We start from the raw sequence: 17,218 nt of genomic DNA on the forward strand, positions 1-17,218 counted from the left end.
TTCAATTATTAGAGAGCTAGACTGATGGTTAATGAATATCAGTCAGGTCTTTATACTTTAGTAATGGAAACTTATCTCTATTAAAGCTATAAAATTTCTCTCTCTCTTTTTTTAATTAAAGTTTTTTTATTTTCAAAATATATACATGGATAGTTTTCAATATTCATTCTTATAAAACCTTGTGTTCTAATTTTTTTCCCTCCCTTTCCCCTAGCCCTCCCCTAGATGGCAATTGATCTAATATATGTTAAACATGTGCAATTCTTCTATACACAATAGAATTATCTCTGATATTGTGTTACCAATGCTATAAGCTTTGAGGTTAATAAGATAAAGGCATCAAATGGGATTGTAGATAGTTTTCAAATCTAACATTTGTTGTGGCAGTGGGCAGGCCTGGAATCAGGAAGGCCTCAATTCAAATCTGGCCTTGGACCCTTACCAACTGTGATCTGGGGTGATGAAAAGTCCAGAGCAACTGAAACAACTGTTAAGCAGTCTGCAAATATCATATTTTGTGACTTCTTACCAAATTTCTGCAGTTATGGTGACAAATGTTTTTTAGCTTCCTTGTATGAGAAAGTCAGAGGTTAAGGTTTAAGTTCTGGGTACAAGTACAATGTTTGGTGACATTATATATACACCTCCCCCAGCAGTCCTCAGGGATCTCACTGAATCAAGCTGCTTTCTGAGGAAGGCATTCCTAAGCACAGGCTCTGCTCTAACAAACCCAACCCACTATCCTTCTAAAAATGTAAAATAACTCAATCATGACCATTCACAATCATTTTCAACAAGACAACTGATTCTCCTTCTTCCACTTCTCTTCATGGACTACTGAACAAAGCTGAAGGAAGTCTCCCAGTTAGTCTCCTGTTATAAATTCACATTATCCACCTTCCACTAGGCTTTCTCTGCAGCACAGTGGTCTTTTTATTCTCTTTAAATGACTCCTTAGCTCATTCTCCATTGAAGTTAATTTCAAACTTGCTCTTTGTTCCTTAAGCATCCCATGTCTCCCTCCTTTTCAAATGAGGACCATACCTCCTACTTTACTGAGCAAATGGAGAATATTAAATGAATACCCTAATACCCTATTTTCCTAATTTCAAAATCTATTGACATTAAATCCCACTCTTCCCCCAATTTCAATTGATGACAAAGTTGACCCCATCCTCTCTTTAGTAGATTACAATCTCATACAGTCCTCTCTCATGTCTTCATCCTCTCTCTACTGCTTCAAACATACCCAAGTCAACTCTATTCTTAAATAACCTTTACTAGATGTCACCATCCCTTCAAATCATTATCCTGTAGCTCTACTCTTTCCTATCTAAATTCTTTGAAAAATGTGTCTACACTTGTCACCTTTATTTCCTCTTCTTTCACCAACTCTTAAACCCTTTGGAAGCTGATTCCTGACCTCATCACTCAACAATGTTCTTTTCATGTTACCCATGATCTCTTAATTGCCAAATCTTATAGTCTTTTCTCACTCATTCATTTTGATCTATCTGCTGGCCATTTTTTCTTCCTAGATATTTTGTCCTCTCCTTGACCCTTCCTTTCTCTCAAGTTTCCTCCTATTTGCTAACCATCCCTTCTTCATCTCCTTTACATCACACAACAACTTACTCCACAACGTCTCCTTCCAAGGATGAGGAACCCTATACATGCTATCTCTTATTTAATTATCATTCTAAGCCAACATCCCTGGCATAGTAAGCACTTAATAAAAGCTCATTCATTCATAACATGGATCTCTACATCTCTATTTTTATCTATCTATATATTGCCAACCCAAGTCTCTCCCCTGAGCTTCAGCTTTGCATCCCCACCTGCCTTTTGAACATTTCACCCTTTAGAAATCCTCACTTCTTCCAAACTTCCCCATCTCTGTAGAGTGTACTACCATTCTTCCCGTGTTGACTCCTGCCTTTTCCTTATGTTATGAATGCAACTGCCAGATCTGGCCATTTCTTTCCTTACAACATCTTGTGTCCAATCCCTTCTCACAAGCTACTGTCTCTTGTCTAGATAAAACTGCAACAGCTTTGTCTCAAATCACACCAATCCATCCTAAATTCTGTTGTCAAAGGTAATTTTTCTTAAGCACAGATCTGATCATTATCACTTCTAAAATGATCAACCCCATTTGCACCTAATTGTCTGTAGGAAAAAATATAAACTACTCTAGTTAGCTACTAAGATCCTTCATGATCTGGTCCCAATCTATCAGCCTCCTCAGATATTATTCTCCCTGCTTCCTGCTTTTAAAATCCAGCCAAATTGGTCTTCTCTCTCTTTCTCACATGACAATTCATCTCCCTTCTCCAATTCCTTTACACAGCCTGTCTCAGATGCCTAGAATGAATTCTTTCCTTAACTCTTCCTCACTGAATTCCTTTCTCCAAAATACAGCTCAAGCACTGCTTCTGCAAAATGCCATTTCTGATCCCCAAAGTTGCTACTGCTCTTTTCCCCAAATTATACTAAATATAAGTTTGTATTTGTTCACTTTATATCTATCTTTATCTTTTTAAGTATGCACTTGTTGCCTTCCCTACTAAATTAACAAATATAAGAACTGCTTTATTCTTTGTTTTCCCTGTAACTAGCAGTGACTGCATATAGTAGGCGTTTAATCAATACTTGTAGATTGATTGATGGTAGTATAATCCTGTAATAATGCTTCTATAATTTTTACTATATAAAATGGAAGACTGCCTCATGTCCTCAATAGTCTGTAGCTGGCAGTTGACCTCATTACTCAACCAAGCCTGCTTTCTCCAAAGATACCCATGACTAATAGCTCTGGTGGATTTTTCTCAGTCTTCATTCATTCTGAGATAACTACTACTTTTGAACATCTTCTCCTCTTTGATATCTTTTCTGTTCTGGGTTTTCATTATACCAGACACAGTTAATGGACAATTAAGTCTGCTGTAAAGAAAATCTGAGTTCAAATGCAGCCTCAGATTCTTACTAGCTATGAGACTATGGATTATGTAATTGTGTCTCCTGCTTGTCTCAGTTTCTTCATGGGGTTAATAATAGTATCTATCTCTCAATGAGGTAAACTTATTTAAAATTAAAATAAGTCTTGAATGAGATTATATCTGTAAAATATTTAGTAAACCCTAAATTATTATATCACAAATCTACCTTTAGCTCTATGCTAAATCTCAATCAATTAATGAATAGTTCCAATAGGAAATGCCATTTAAAAACAATATTGTAAACTTAAGATTGTTTATCATAATATCTTGAAACATTTCTCATCGATAGAAATGCTAGTAAAGAAGAATATGCTAATTTATTACTCAAACTAAGTTTGTCTAGAAAATTACTGCACTTAAACAATACCATTTATACCTTCTAAGACAGAAAAAAAAAGAATACTATATTTTTTAAATCACATACACATATAAAATGATAATAATATCTCATAAAACTTCATCATTTGCTCTTTTCATAAGTATCTGGGATGTTCCCAAAGTGAAAAAAGAATGAGACAGAAGGCTTAATTTAAGCTCATTTCAGAAATTACATTTTCAAAAATATCCAAGTTTTAATGCATTGGACAAAAATCAAGTATTCTATTTTATGGGGGGGAAAAGTTTAGTTCATTAGTTTTTATATCCTAAACAAAAATGTTAAGATTGTGATTAATTTGAAATAAGGTTTATCTTTTTAAGTAGAACAAAGTATTTTATAATTTCAAATGAACTCAAATAATGTTCCTCATATTTTAAAAGTGATTCATGACTTGTGGGTCAGTTAAAATTCACAATGGTTCCCTAAACTAAATGATGAAAAATTGTCTTTTGCAACTTGAGTTTTCATGTGAACTTAATACATAAAATGCATTTTCTTGCAGATGGTGGAATTTGTACTTTATTTTTGAAAGATATAAAAAATCTATCCCCAACCAAATACTGCCTTACTTAAGTATAGGCTGGTGTCTTACTGGAATGTCATCCATTTTACACAGGAACATTTTTATTAGTAGTCATCAAGAATTATTTTAACCTGTGACAGAAGCATTACAAGAAATACTGTCCCCATTTTTTTTGGGGGGGGGGGCTGAGGCAATTGGGGTTAAGTGACTTGCCCAAAGTCACATAGCTAATAAGTGTTGTATCTGAGTAAAGATTTGAACTCAGGTCCTCCTGACTTCAGAGCTGGTGCTCTATCCACTGCGCCACCTAACTGCCCCAAGAATTATTTTAAAATGAAAAGAATACTGCATCATTTTATTTGCTCTGCCCTTTGCATGAAACCTGAGTTATAAAGATCCAGTTCTATGAAAAATAAATCATAATTTCCTCCCAGGATATAGCCATTTATTTCATAGACAATATAAACTCCCATGAAATCATAATTTTCAGTGCAAAAGGAATTTTTAAAAACTCTTGATATGCCATTCTAGCATTTTGAGTAATATTTATCATCCTTAAATGTTTAAAGAAAACATCTTTAGGAGCAACTAGGTGGTGCAATGGCTAGAGCACTAGCCCTGAAGTCAGGAGGACATGAGTTCAAATGTGACCAGATGCTTAACACTTACTAGCTGTGTGATCCTGGGCAAGTCAATTAATGCCAATTGCCTCAGCCCCCCCCCCCCAACCCCCCCCAAAAAAAAAGAAAAAAAAGAAAAAAAAAAGAAAAGAAAGAAAGAAAGCATTTTCAAATTTAAGGTCATGTTAAAAGATAAAATTCCCAGAGAACAGAGATTGTTTTGTCTTAGTTTAATCTAGTGCTTATCACTTAATAATTGTTAAGTGACTAACACAAAGATGATTTTTTTAATGCCCTTAAACACCTTGCAATATTTAATAATTGTCTGTTTGGACAAGTAACCTTTGTCAGCCTGTTTCTTCATCTATAAAATGGTAATACCTTTATCAAAGGGGCCATGGTCAAGATTAAATGAGAATTATGTAAAGCATAATAGTATAGCTAATATAGTATGGTAGACTACATCAGGAGAATAGTGTTTCATAGTGTGGCTCTATTAATTCTGTATGAACTTGAGCAAGACACCTAAGGACCTCAGTCTCATTGTCATCACTAATGAGGAAGTTGTATTGGAGGGCAATGAAGGTTATTTCCTATCTGGCATCTGAAATTAATAAGAACTACCAACTTTTCTCCTCAATTTATTATACTTTTTTCATTTTCATTATTCTTAAAGATTGCTATTATTGTCTTTATTCAAAATGAATTAACAAGCAATTTATATAAATATGCAACTTTTAAATGTTTATTTCTCTAAAAGAATTAAATTGTATACCTTAAAAATTTCCAATTCACACAAAGTATAGATATTTAAATAATCTCCTACAAATAGATTTTCTTTAAAAGGTAGTTTAAAAAATCCAATTTAGAAATTAGATATATGCCCACACACATGTATCTGTATATAAAATATATGCATATATGCATGCACACACACACATACAAAGCCTAGACATATCATTTGAATTACAATTTGAGAAGCTCTACAAAGTAATATTGTACAGTATTGAATATTTTACTATCTAGGCAATGGTGTCTGTTCCTTTACCTATGTTAAATGGATATATGAAATTTAAAATGCCATTGACTTTTAATCTCTTCACTAACTGGAACAAATCACACTTAGCCTAAATAAAACAGTAACAACATTAATGGATTGTTTCTAAAAATTATACATTTTAGATTAACCTTTCAAATTCAGTACTTTTCTACATACTACAATTTGATCAGTTAATAATTTTTTACTTTAGAAATTATTCAAATGGGATTTTTAGTCAATAATGGGGAGCTTAAAAATACAATTTATGATCCTAACAATTCATTTTCAGATGTTTTCAGATGAATCATTTTTGGCTTAAAAACTAGTCCATAAAATTTCACTAACTTTCTATTCATCAATGGCTTCTCTTTTCTTTTTACATTTTATTCTTTTTGTTAATCTCATCAACTCCTTCTGAACACAGAACTCCTAGATCAATATATCTAGTCCCAATTTTAATGATATCCCATCCCATCTCACCAACTGCTTGTTGAATATTTCCAACTGGATGTCATGTAGACATCTCAAATTCAATATGTCCAAAACAGAATTTATCTTCCCCTCAAATCTATCCTTTCTCTAAACTTCCATTTGTCTGTATTATCTATGTATTCCCAATGCCTAGCACACAGCAGACAATGTTTGTTGATTTGAGATGGTACATTTCCTTCAAGTGAGTATCAATTTACAGACTGTGAGCCATACTTTCAATTGAATTAAGATCAAATTTCACTTTCCTATTACATGACTTTGAATACTTAATTAAATTAAATTAACTTATGAAGCTGAGTAACAGGAGCTAGTATTAGGGAGATAAGCAAAATTTTTTATGTAATGGATTTCAGGTAATTATGACACAACAAAATGGAAAATGTCTAATTAGAAATTCTAAGTATAGGACTGGAGTTCAAGTTACTAAACATTTTTAAAATATCAGCATAATAGACTGAATTAATCAAAGAAGCAGAGTTAAAGATATAAAAAGGAATCAGTTTTGAGGGAGTTTTTTTTTTATTTTTATAAAGTTAAGAACTCATTCTTAATTGTAATAATTGGAATTGAGAAGAAAAAAGTCAATCCCGAGAGGGTAATTTCAGTAGAGACACTATCTATCAGATTCCCGCTTCCCCTCCCCCTCCATTTAACTGTTCCGATTTTAAAGTACTTAAAGACAAAAAAAAAAAAAAATCCTAATGCTCTTGACCTTGCATACATAACCAAATGAAATAAAACAACTGCCCTGTACACTTGATATTGTAAATAAACAAAAATGATTATTCTAATACCTAAGGTACACTTTCAATATAAATGAATATGAAGCTTGCCAATACTGCATTTCACTAATTGCCTTGTACTTGGTCTATGTGTTAGTATTATATACAATAAACACTTTAGGTGGGCATTAATTCTTCAGATCAATACTATTATATAAGTATGTAAACTTTCTCATTACTATATAGTGTTTCAAAACAAGGAAAATGTTAACTTCCAAAAATAATCTTGAAAATTCTAGTAGGTAAAAAAAATTTTTTTACTTGAATTTGGGGAGGATTCCTTTGGTTTGAAATACCTCTATCAATAAACTCTTAAAAGATTTTGGAGCTTAATCTTTTGTCATGCTTTGAAATGTTAATACCTGAGGGTATCACAAAAAATATATTTGCAAACCATTAATCTGAATACACAAATTTTCTACTTGATAGCCTAAATGATATTCAAGGAAATAGATCATTAATTTACCCAACCTCTCACATACAAATATATTTTCTAATATAATACAATTGTTTTATTCTTTAATTTTCAACGTTTATAAAATTCTCCCTCTTAAATAACATAAAAGTACTTGCATAAAATATCAAATCAATGAATATATCTTTATTCAACAAATTTCCTTTTATCAGTTTTTTGGGGTAATTATCAGCGAATTTGAATGGGAAATATAATTACTAAATTCAAAATCTCATTTTACTTTCTAAGTATTAGGTAATTAATTGTCCACTATGTTATGCATCCTTTATAACTAAACAGAAAGATGGTGGTAGTAGTGAAGTTGGTAGAGGTAAAATTGGTATTCCATATATTAATATATGATTTATTTATTCTCACAAACTCACAAATATCAGAGGCCATGTAACCTAACCAAGTAGCTGAATAAGAATCTTCTCCATCACACACCAACAAACTGATCATCCAATTTTTGCTTAATGACTTTGGGTGAGAAAATTCACTATCTTTGAAGCAGTCCATTAATTTTTAAATGGCTCTTGTTATTAGGATGTTTTGCCATACAGTTAAATCTTTCCATAACTTCCACTTATTGCTCCTAACTGTACCTTGTGGAAACTAAACTAGCGGGGCAGGGTTGGGAGTATAGAATCTTTAACCACATCAAAGCCCTTCAGATAGTGTGTACTTTGCGTGTGTGTGTGTGTGTGCGCGCGTGTGTGTATAAATATAAATTTACCTTCTATTTGAAAACCTTCATAGAAGGGAACTTGAAACTCATTCCACCTCCTCTCCTTTCATTTTCAACCTCATGAAGTCTGCTTCCAATCTCATCACTCAACTAAAATTGCTTTCCCCAAAGTTATTAATGATTTCTTAATTGATAAATCTTATTAGTCTTTTTTTATTCAATTTTATTTACATCTCTTTTATACTTGACAGTATTGATCACATTCTCCTCCTAAATTTTTTTCCCTACGTTTTCATGATAATACTCTCTTGATTTTCCTACCTGTCCTGCTCTTCAGACTTCTTTGCTGGCTCATTATCCATATGTAGATATTTCCCAAATCTGTCCTGGGATCTCTTGGTGGCTTCATCAATTCCCATCGTTCAGTTTTAATTTCTTTGCAGATGACTCACAAATCTATACATACTCAGTTGTGGTCCTTTTCATGAGCTCCAGTCACACATTAGCAACTGTCTTTTGGGGACTTCAATCTGCATGTCTCGTAGTCATCTTGAATGTACTATCTTAGCAAAAGGATGTACAATAGCTGGTACTGGACTTGGTATTAGAAAAACCTGAGACTTATGAACTATGTAACACTGGGCAAGTTACTTAACCTCTATTGGTCTCAGTAGCTCATCTGTAAAGTGGGAATAGTAATAGCAACTACCTCCCAGGGTTGTTGTGAGGACCAAATGGGTCCTTAAAAAGCATCATATCAATGCTTACTATTATGGTCCAAAACAGAACATATAATTTCTCTCCTGATCAAACTCATCTCCTTTTCTGTACTCCAATATTTCTGTTGAAGGTATCACTATTCTCTTGTCACACTCATTTGCACACTTGGTCCTCCTAATTCCTCATTTCTACTTACCTCACATACCTAATCAGGAACTAAATCTTACTGATTCTCCTTCAGCAACCTCTCTCACATCCATCCTCTTCTCTCCACTGAACACATCACTGGAGTTAATGCTCTCATCCATCACCTGGACAACTGAAATAGTTTAATTGGTCCTGTCCAATATCTCCCTTCTCTAATCCAAAGTCAATACCACTGCCAAGGGATACTCTTAAAGCATAGGTCTAGCTCTGAAGTCAGGAGGACCTGAGTTCAAATCTTATCTCAGACACTTAACGTTTACTAACTGTGTGACCCTGGGCAAGTCACTTAATCCCAATTGCCTCAAAAAAAAAAAAAAAAAAAAGCATAGGTCTGACCATGTCACTTAATAAGCTCCAGTGATTCTCTCTTGCCTCCTTGGCTTAACCCTTAAGGCTCTTCACAATAGGGGGCCAATCTGTCTTTCTGGCTTATCTTTCTCAGGCTCCCTCCCTTCAGGCAGCCAGACTAGACTCCAGTTCTTCATCTGGGACACTCCTTCTTTACATGGGCTGTCCCCACTCTCGATAGTTTCCTCCAAGGGGCAGTTCAAGCACTACCTTCGATATGAGACCTTGTCTGTTTCTCCCTGCTTATTGCCTCTCATGCCACAAAAGACCCCAATTACTTTGTATTTGTCCTAAGGCTACTAGGAACAAATAAAGATTTTTGAGTAAGGTAGTGACTTACTCAAATTGGTTTTAGCAATATTATCTTGAGAACCTTGTAGACAATGTATTGAAGAAGGGAGAGACTGGATGCAGAGAGGGTGAAGCTGTCCAGTCCAAATATGTTGTCTTAAATTGGGAAAAGAGGTGATATGAATCCAAATGAAGGTCATGGAAAAGAGGGTCAGACAAAATAAATCTACAAGATCTGGTAACTAATTGGATATTGGAGAATCGAGTGCAAAAGAAAAGAAAGTCAGGATTGACTAAAATTCAATTTGCAAAACTTGAATACCAAGTATCTTCTCCTTTAAAATAAAATGTCTCACCAAAACCATCTTACCAACATAGACTGTTAACAGTACAATTTATAGGTCAAAAATAATGTTTGCCCTATTCTACTGGGCAATTTATAACCCTAATTTTAATTCATTCATATCGTTCTTAGTTAAGAAAACACAATTTGTGATATGACCTCATGGTCTTTTTATAATGTTGTATTTTACCACTTCCTAAATGTATTCTATTCTTAAAAGAACTACTTTCCCCTGCCAGATTTAGGGAGCATGTGAGAGGAACAGGTTCGTGTTTAAAACTTGAATAAAGAATTGATCATAATATTTATGAATTCTAATTTCATTTATCTAAATTATGCTCCAATTCCATTCATCAATTTCTTTCAACTTGGTCAAAACATATCTTTGAAATTAATTTAAGAAATCTGATAAACACTAGATATTCCACACAATGTGAAAACATATTTGTTGCCTTGGTTATATATTCATTCTAAATTGTTGTAAATCTCTACTTTTTTATTAAGTCTTTTAAAAAGAGTTGATATGTTCATTTTAGCCTCCATTTTTAACCCTCTCCACCTTTTAAAATTACTGAGATACTGAATTGTATATAACTGTATTTGAACTTCAATTCAAACCCTGCCTTGACTATACTTATTATTTGTGTGACTGTCCTCAGGCAAGTCACTCAGTTGGTCTTTCTCCTCATTTGTAGAATAATGTAGAATAAGTTGGAATGGATATTGCTTAACTCCTGGCTTTGAATCTATGATCCAATGATCCTAATTATCCATAAATATGTGCATACATATATTTGTAAATAGTTCATTTTTGAAATCATCATTCCTTTTAAAATGACAATTCAATATATTTAGCAAAAACTCTCCTAAATCATTTAGTTTAGGAGTATTACTAGGATTATGACTGCATTCTAGATCATCCATATCAGGAAGAAACAAAACTTACTTTTCCTATAACTCTTTTTTGTAAACAAAAAAACAAAAAGGGACATCACTAACTGGCAAGAGTGGAATATAGGCTATGGACTAAAACTATTACTTAAGTTGGAATTTCAAGGCTAAGAGATTTCATAAGTTTATATATATTCCAATTTAACACAATTCCTAAATTACATTTTCCTCATGCCATATATTTGATATATACAGTTTTAAGATATTTTACATATCACAATATTGAAGTTAAAAATTTAGCATGAGACATACTTTCACAATTCTGAGAAGGGTAAAAAAAAAAAAATCCAGAGGATATAAAAATGTACATCAGCTACACAAATATATTCTTACATCATTGTGAAAAACCAAGCAAATGCTTATAGATGAGAAATTATTTTTCGGAGACAAGAAATAGATTTTGAAATTGTTTAGAGAGGAAGTTTTCTTGCTTAATCTTGATACCTATTAAATTTAATGTTTATCATACAAATTGAAATTTAATTTTCTCTAATTTTCATGTCATCTAAACATTAGCCAAACACTTAAAAGATTAATAATACCACCTAGCATTTATATACCACTTAACGGTTTGTAAAATACTTCCTTTGATCCTCACAACAATCCTGGGAGGTAGATGTTATTAACTCATTTTGCAGATGAAGAAACTGAGTCTGAGAAATTAAGTGATTTGCCCAGGATCATATAATCAGTATCTGAGGCAGAATTTGAACTCTGGCCTTTTTGATTCTAGGTCCAAAGCTTTCTTCAGTGTAATACTTTTATGTTGATGAGTCAACAGATGATCAGTGAGTAATCTGTTCATGTTCAAGAGTCTGTATTTAACTATGTCTTCTGACTCCAATTTCAGGGTTCTTTTCTCTTTAAGTTATCACCGATTATATTGAGCTTAATAATATATTACACACACACACACACACACACACACACATTCAGACTGACACATTGTTAGTGACTTCTGAGTTTAAAAGACCTAAGTGTGAAGACATTAATTACAACCAAAAGTAAGAAAACTCAATTAGATGTAGAATATATTTTGATGCAGATATTTTACTATCATGATAATGCCATAGATACTTTCTCTGTCACAAGCCTGCTAAAGTCTACTGAACATTTCATATAAAGCTAAAGAAATTAATGTGGTTGAGGGTGAGGCTGGGAGGTCCCTGGAGATGGACATCTAATCTAGATCAAGTTTCATAAACAAAAAGCAATATTCCTTTTCCAGCATTCTTGGGTATTTGTGAGGTAACTAGTTGTTTGTTCAGACTGTAACTTTAAACAACCAAATTTAAGTAAGTTCTACCATGACCCTATCTCTATGATACACCTCCCAGAAGTTTTGGTAATGACTAACAAGGACAAGTTTATTCACTGGTATTCCAGTGATTTCCTGACCCTGCTTTTTTTTTAATCAACCCAACATATAGGGAATGTTACAAATTTGTTCCCTACAACAGGAGTCCTTAACTTATTTTGTTATAAACCCCTTTGGCAGTCAGATGAAGCCTGATGACCCCTTCTCAAAATAGTTTTAAATGAATAAAATGCTTAGGATTACAAAGGAAATAAAGTGTATTGAAATAAATGTGATTTGTTTCCCAAGGAAGGTCACAGGCCACTGAACTCTATTCATGAAGCCCAAGTTACGAATTAGTGCCTTAGAAAAAAGTAGGAATGAGTTTTTAAATTTATTCTAGAAATATTCAGTGGTCAGGAAGTGCAGACTGTTAAGTCTTCAATAGGCAGTTAACATTTTTAATAAGAAAACTTTTTGAAATAGTTGGCACTTGGGCTGACTCATAAAGGAAGTGAGGGACTCTCTAAAGAAGAGTTGAAGAGAGAATGTTAGAATCAAATATCCACATGAGGAAAATTACTTTGGCCATATGGTATAGGATAGACTAGCGTGGTAAGACTTGTGACAGGGAGACCAATCAAAAGGCTATTGCAATAATGAAGGTGAGAAGCAATGAGGGCTGGAAGAGCTCACCATTAAGGTAATGTAAATGGTGAGAAAGGAGAAAATCCAAGAGATGTTAAGGATATATAAATGACAAGATCTAACAATCACATATATATGTGAGGTAAGGGAAAATGAAGAAATCAAGGATGATACCCAAAGTTATGAACCTGGTAGACTGAAAGATATTGATGCCTTTGACAGAAGTAGGGAATTTTGGAAGAGGGAAGGAGAATTTTAGGTAAAAATGAAGAATCCAATTTTGTACATGTTCAGTTTAAGATGCCTCAAGAACAATCAATTTTAAATTTAAAAAGGAGGCTCCAGATTAAGAATGACAATCTGGGGAAGAGGTAAGGGCCAGATATATAGTCAAGTCATGTATATAGAGATAATAATTACTCCCATGGGAGACAATGAGGTTACCAAGACAAAGAAAGTAGAGAAAAAGAGGATCTAGACCTAGCTTTGGGAAATCACAATTGTAATATGGATAAAGCCAGGAAAGGAGAAACAATGCTTAGCAGCTAAGAGGAGAAAAAAGAGAAAATCCAGAAAGGAGAAAATACTCAGAAGAAAGAGATATGCAGCCCTGTCTGAGACTAAGAAAAGACTATCAGATCCAGCAATTAAGAGAGAATTAGTAACTTTGGAAAAAACAATTTTAATTAAATTATAAAATCAGAAGCCAGATTGCAAAGATAATTTGAGAAGTAAAAAAAATAAATGTAGACAGCTTTTTAAAGGAATTTAGTTGAGAAAGAGCGGACTACAGGATGATAGCACAAGGTACTGTGGCATATAGTAAAGGATTTTTAGGAATGGGGAGACTTGGGAATGTTTGAAGACAATGGAGACCAGTAAATAGGAAAAAGTTGTGAAAATGATTGTGGTTTTAATCTGCTGAAAAAAAAAGAAAAAAACAGGAAAGAACAGGATCAAGTACACAAGGAGAAAGACTGGCATTGGCAAGAAATGGGGGAAGGGAGGCAAAAGTTGAATATGGTATTACACTGAAAAGCTGTGTCTATTATTATTATTAGATCATACTCACAATTCAGCCTAATGCAAACGAACTTCTCATTAGAGCTCCTCAGGATGACTGTTCTAGTTGGTAACCAATTTTAACAAAAATACATATTTAGGCCAAAAAGGAACTTGGGAGAAGTTATATCACCTGTTTTATATCACCTGTGCTTCTTTCCTCATAAGTAAAATGAAGTTAATTCTGATTATCAATATCAAAAACAAAAGGTAATTAAATTATAAATAAGAATTTTCCAAGCCAAAAAAAATATCATTCAGAGGAAGAAACATAAATATAACGTGTTCAGAAAATATTAAGAATTAGAAGTATCCTGAAGGCTCAGTTTTCACTGGATGTGAGGTCATGATATGAAGAGATTCAGGGAAAGCTTCATGAATGAGAAAATACCTTAACTGTACCATGTTAATTTCAACAGACAAAGACAGAGAATGATCCATTTTAGTCACAGAGGAAGGGTAGTGAAGTGCAAACATAGGGAGTTTTTAAAGGTAAGCCAAATTAGGAACCTATAAGTAATGATCAACACCAAGTCAAAGAAAATAAATAACAAAATTTTAGTTTAAATTCATATTAGTTTTATGTACTACTTTAATAGTTGAGACATGCTAAAATAACAATGAATAAACTATAAATGTAAACTCCTGTTGACCACTATAAACATCTCCCCACTTTGAAAATGTAATTGAACTACACAGTAGTAGTATTGAATTGAAACAGTTAAAAATTTTTAGAATATTTTAGAAATGTTGGGTAAAATTCCTTGACAGTTTTATAAACAGGAACTAGCATCTAACTTTTTATTTAATAAAATGTTGATTCTTAATTTTATCCTATTGACTGATTGATATTCTCTGGAAATATTCAATTTCAAACCAAAGTATTATAACAACCTGTTTTAAAAACTTACTATCAGATAGATACTTAGCATGAAAGTCTTATGTTTTGAAAAAAATGAAATCATATCAGAGGGAGGAATAATAAACAATACTAAATATTTAGTAACATGAATATTACTTGGAAGAAATTTTAGTTTTTCAATGTACATTTACCTTATGTCACTTATTTTTTTCTTTGGAATTCAAATAAATAAAAACATCAGAGATTATGGTCTCATGAATTACATAATGTCATTAAACATCCAATTTAAGTTCATATCTAAGAAGTTTGAGCTACTAGAGGGATTTCAAAAGTGAAAACTGAAAGAATCCATAGGAAAAAATTAATGACTTTGTCAAGTAAGGTTGAATTTCAATTAGCATTTATTAAACACTCGGTACATTCTAGCTGGCATAACTAAATTTGTTAAAAACAAAACTTTCAGCTTGTCTGGAACTTAATTTGTACAAAGTTGTCTAGGATCCTACAAGGTTATAACATCTGAAAGTCATACAACTAATATTTATAAGAAGCAGGACTTCTAGATATTTTGGCCAGACCTCTATTTACTGTATCATATTGTCGGTCAAGATATATTAATGATAAAAATGAAGATTACGAGCTCTGGCATCCATGTATTAAACATGTACTGCCCTACATATAAATGAAAACATTTAGTGATCATGTATTTACATAATTTTCATTTTGGGATTTAAAATAATATAAATGAAAAGTAATTAATTTGATTCCTCTTATTTGCATAAATATGTACAAATAATATAAAATCTTGAATTAAAGTATTGAATTTCAAGCCAAGCAATCAAATGTGATGCCTACATGACAGCAAAATGTCTACATGAGAAACTAGACTTTTTAACATCCAACTGAATGCCTGGCTTTATGCAAAATATTTTTGCCTAAAATAGGCAAAACAAAGGAAATGAGCTCAAATGACAGACTTTTTAATTAGATATAAGAAAAACTAAAACAACAAAATGTCAACCCTGGGCAATGATGTAAGGTTCCTACTCAAAGCTAAGTGACTTTTTACCTACTTATTCCTGTTATTTTCTAAGAACTTCAAAAATGTTCTACCTGAAAAGCTAATGCAATTTTAAAGCATATTTTAAGGAATTTTTTTTTCGGTTCATTTTTTTTCCTATAAGAGTTAATTTAAAAAGTTTTAATGTTTTGTCTTTCTACAATTAAAAATTAATGTCTAGATGAGAATAAACTTCTTAAAATTTTTATTACATATAAATATGAGAAGCATAATGGGATTTAAGAGAAAAGCATAAGAATTTTAAAATAATTTAAATACCACCTCTAGACATTAACAATGAAAATTTTAATTAAAGTTATTATAAAATTGTACAATTATTTTGTATTAGGAAGAAATTTCATTAAAATGATTTGTTCTGATACTTGTATGTATTTATAGAGCTGAAGTTTCTATATGATTTTTCCATCACCAAGATCACAGCTAATGAAATCCAATTACTTGGAAGTTGTGCCTTTGAACTTTATTTGTAAAAGTAAAAGAAAAGAAAGTTACAAAGAATTTCAACTCCTGTTGACAATACAGTCTGTTCATTAGAAAAGATTTTCAAGTATATGCAAATCAATTTTCTAATAGAATTAAGCCAAATATTTGCTTGGGAAAGCATTTGTATAGTTCTGAGATAATCAAACTCAAATCTCACAACACTTCAGAAATATTTTCATAAAATTTGCCTAAAAGATATTTTGTAAAAGAATTTCCACAAAATATACTTAATTTTTTTCCAAATATATACCGTACTGCTAATATATTTGTGTTTTGCTTAGACTTCAGATTTCACTGATGTAGAGATGACAACATCAAATAAAAATGGGGCTGTTGAATCAGAGGATCCCTGACAGCTGCATGTTGAGTTAAATTTGTTCACTATGAAAGATAACAGTCTTGTAATGAGACATTTTATGCCTTTTAAAAGTCTGTTAAAGTCAATTTAATGATTATTTTAGTGAATAAATTTATTACTATATCAAAATTAATAGGTATATTTTACATGGTTTGAGAAACAAAGATGCACATCAGGAAATGAGAAACAATGTCCATAAATAGAGCTTTTACTGTTTTTTTTTGGTTTGTTTTTCATAAATAGAGCTGTTAAAGAAGGCAATTTATTAACTTGTAATTTTACTTGAGAACATAAAAATAACTGTCAGAATTATTCATGAACTTAAAAGAATCCTAAGAATCTTAATGTGAAGAAAAATACTAAAGAAAAACATATTCAATGAAAAGATGACAGCTTCTACTTTATAATCATTTTGTTTAAAAAAGGGAGTTCTCAAGTTGAAGTCCATGGGGCTTTTTTTTTTTTTTTAACATTTTGTTAACTACAATTCAATATAATTGGTTTATTTTGTAATCCTATGGATTTTATTTTATGCATTTAAAATTATTTTAAGAAGCATTATTAATACCCATTACAATTTTTAATCAACTA

This window comes from Antechinus flavipes, chromosome 6, assembly GCF_016432865.1.
Source record: "Antechinus flavipes isolate AdamAnt ecotype Samford, QLD, Australia chromosome 6, AdamAnt_v2, whole genome shotgun sequence".
Classification (NCBI taxonomy): domain Eukaryota; kingdom Metazoa; phylum Chordata; class Mammalia; order Dasyuromorphia; family Dasyuridae; genus Antechinus; species Antechinus flavipes.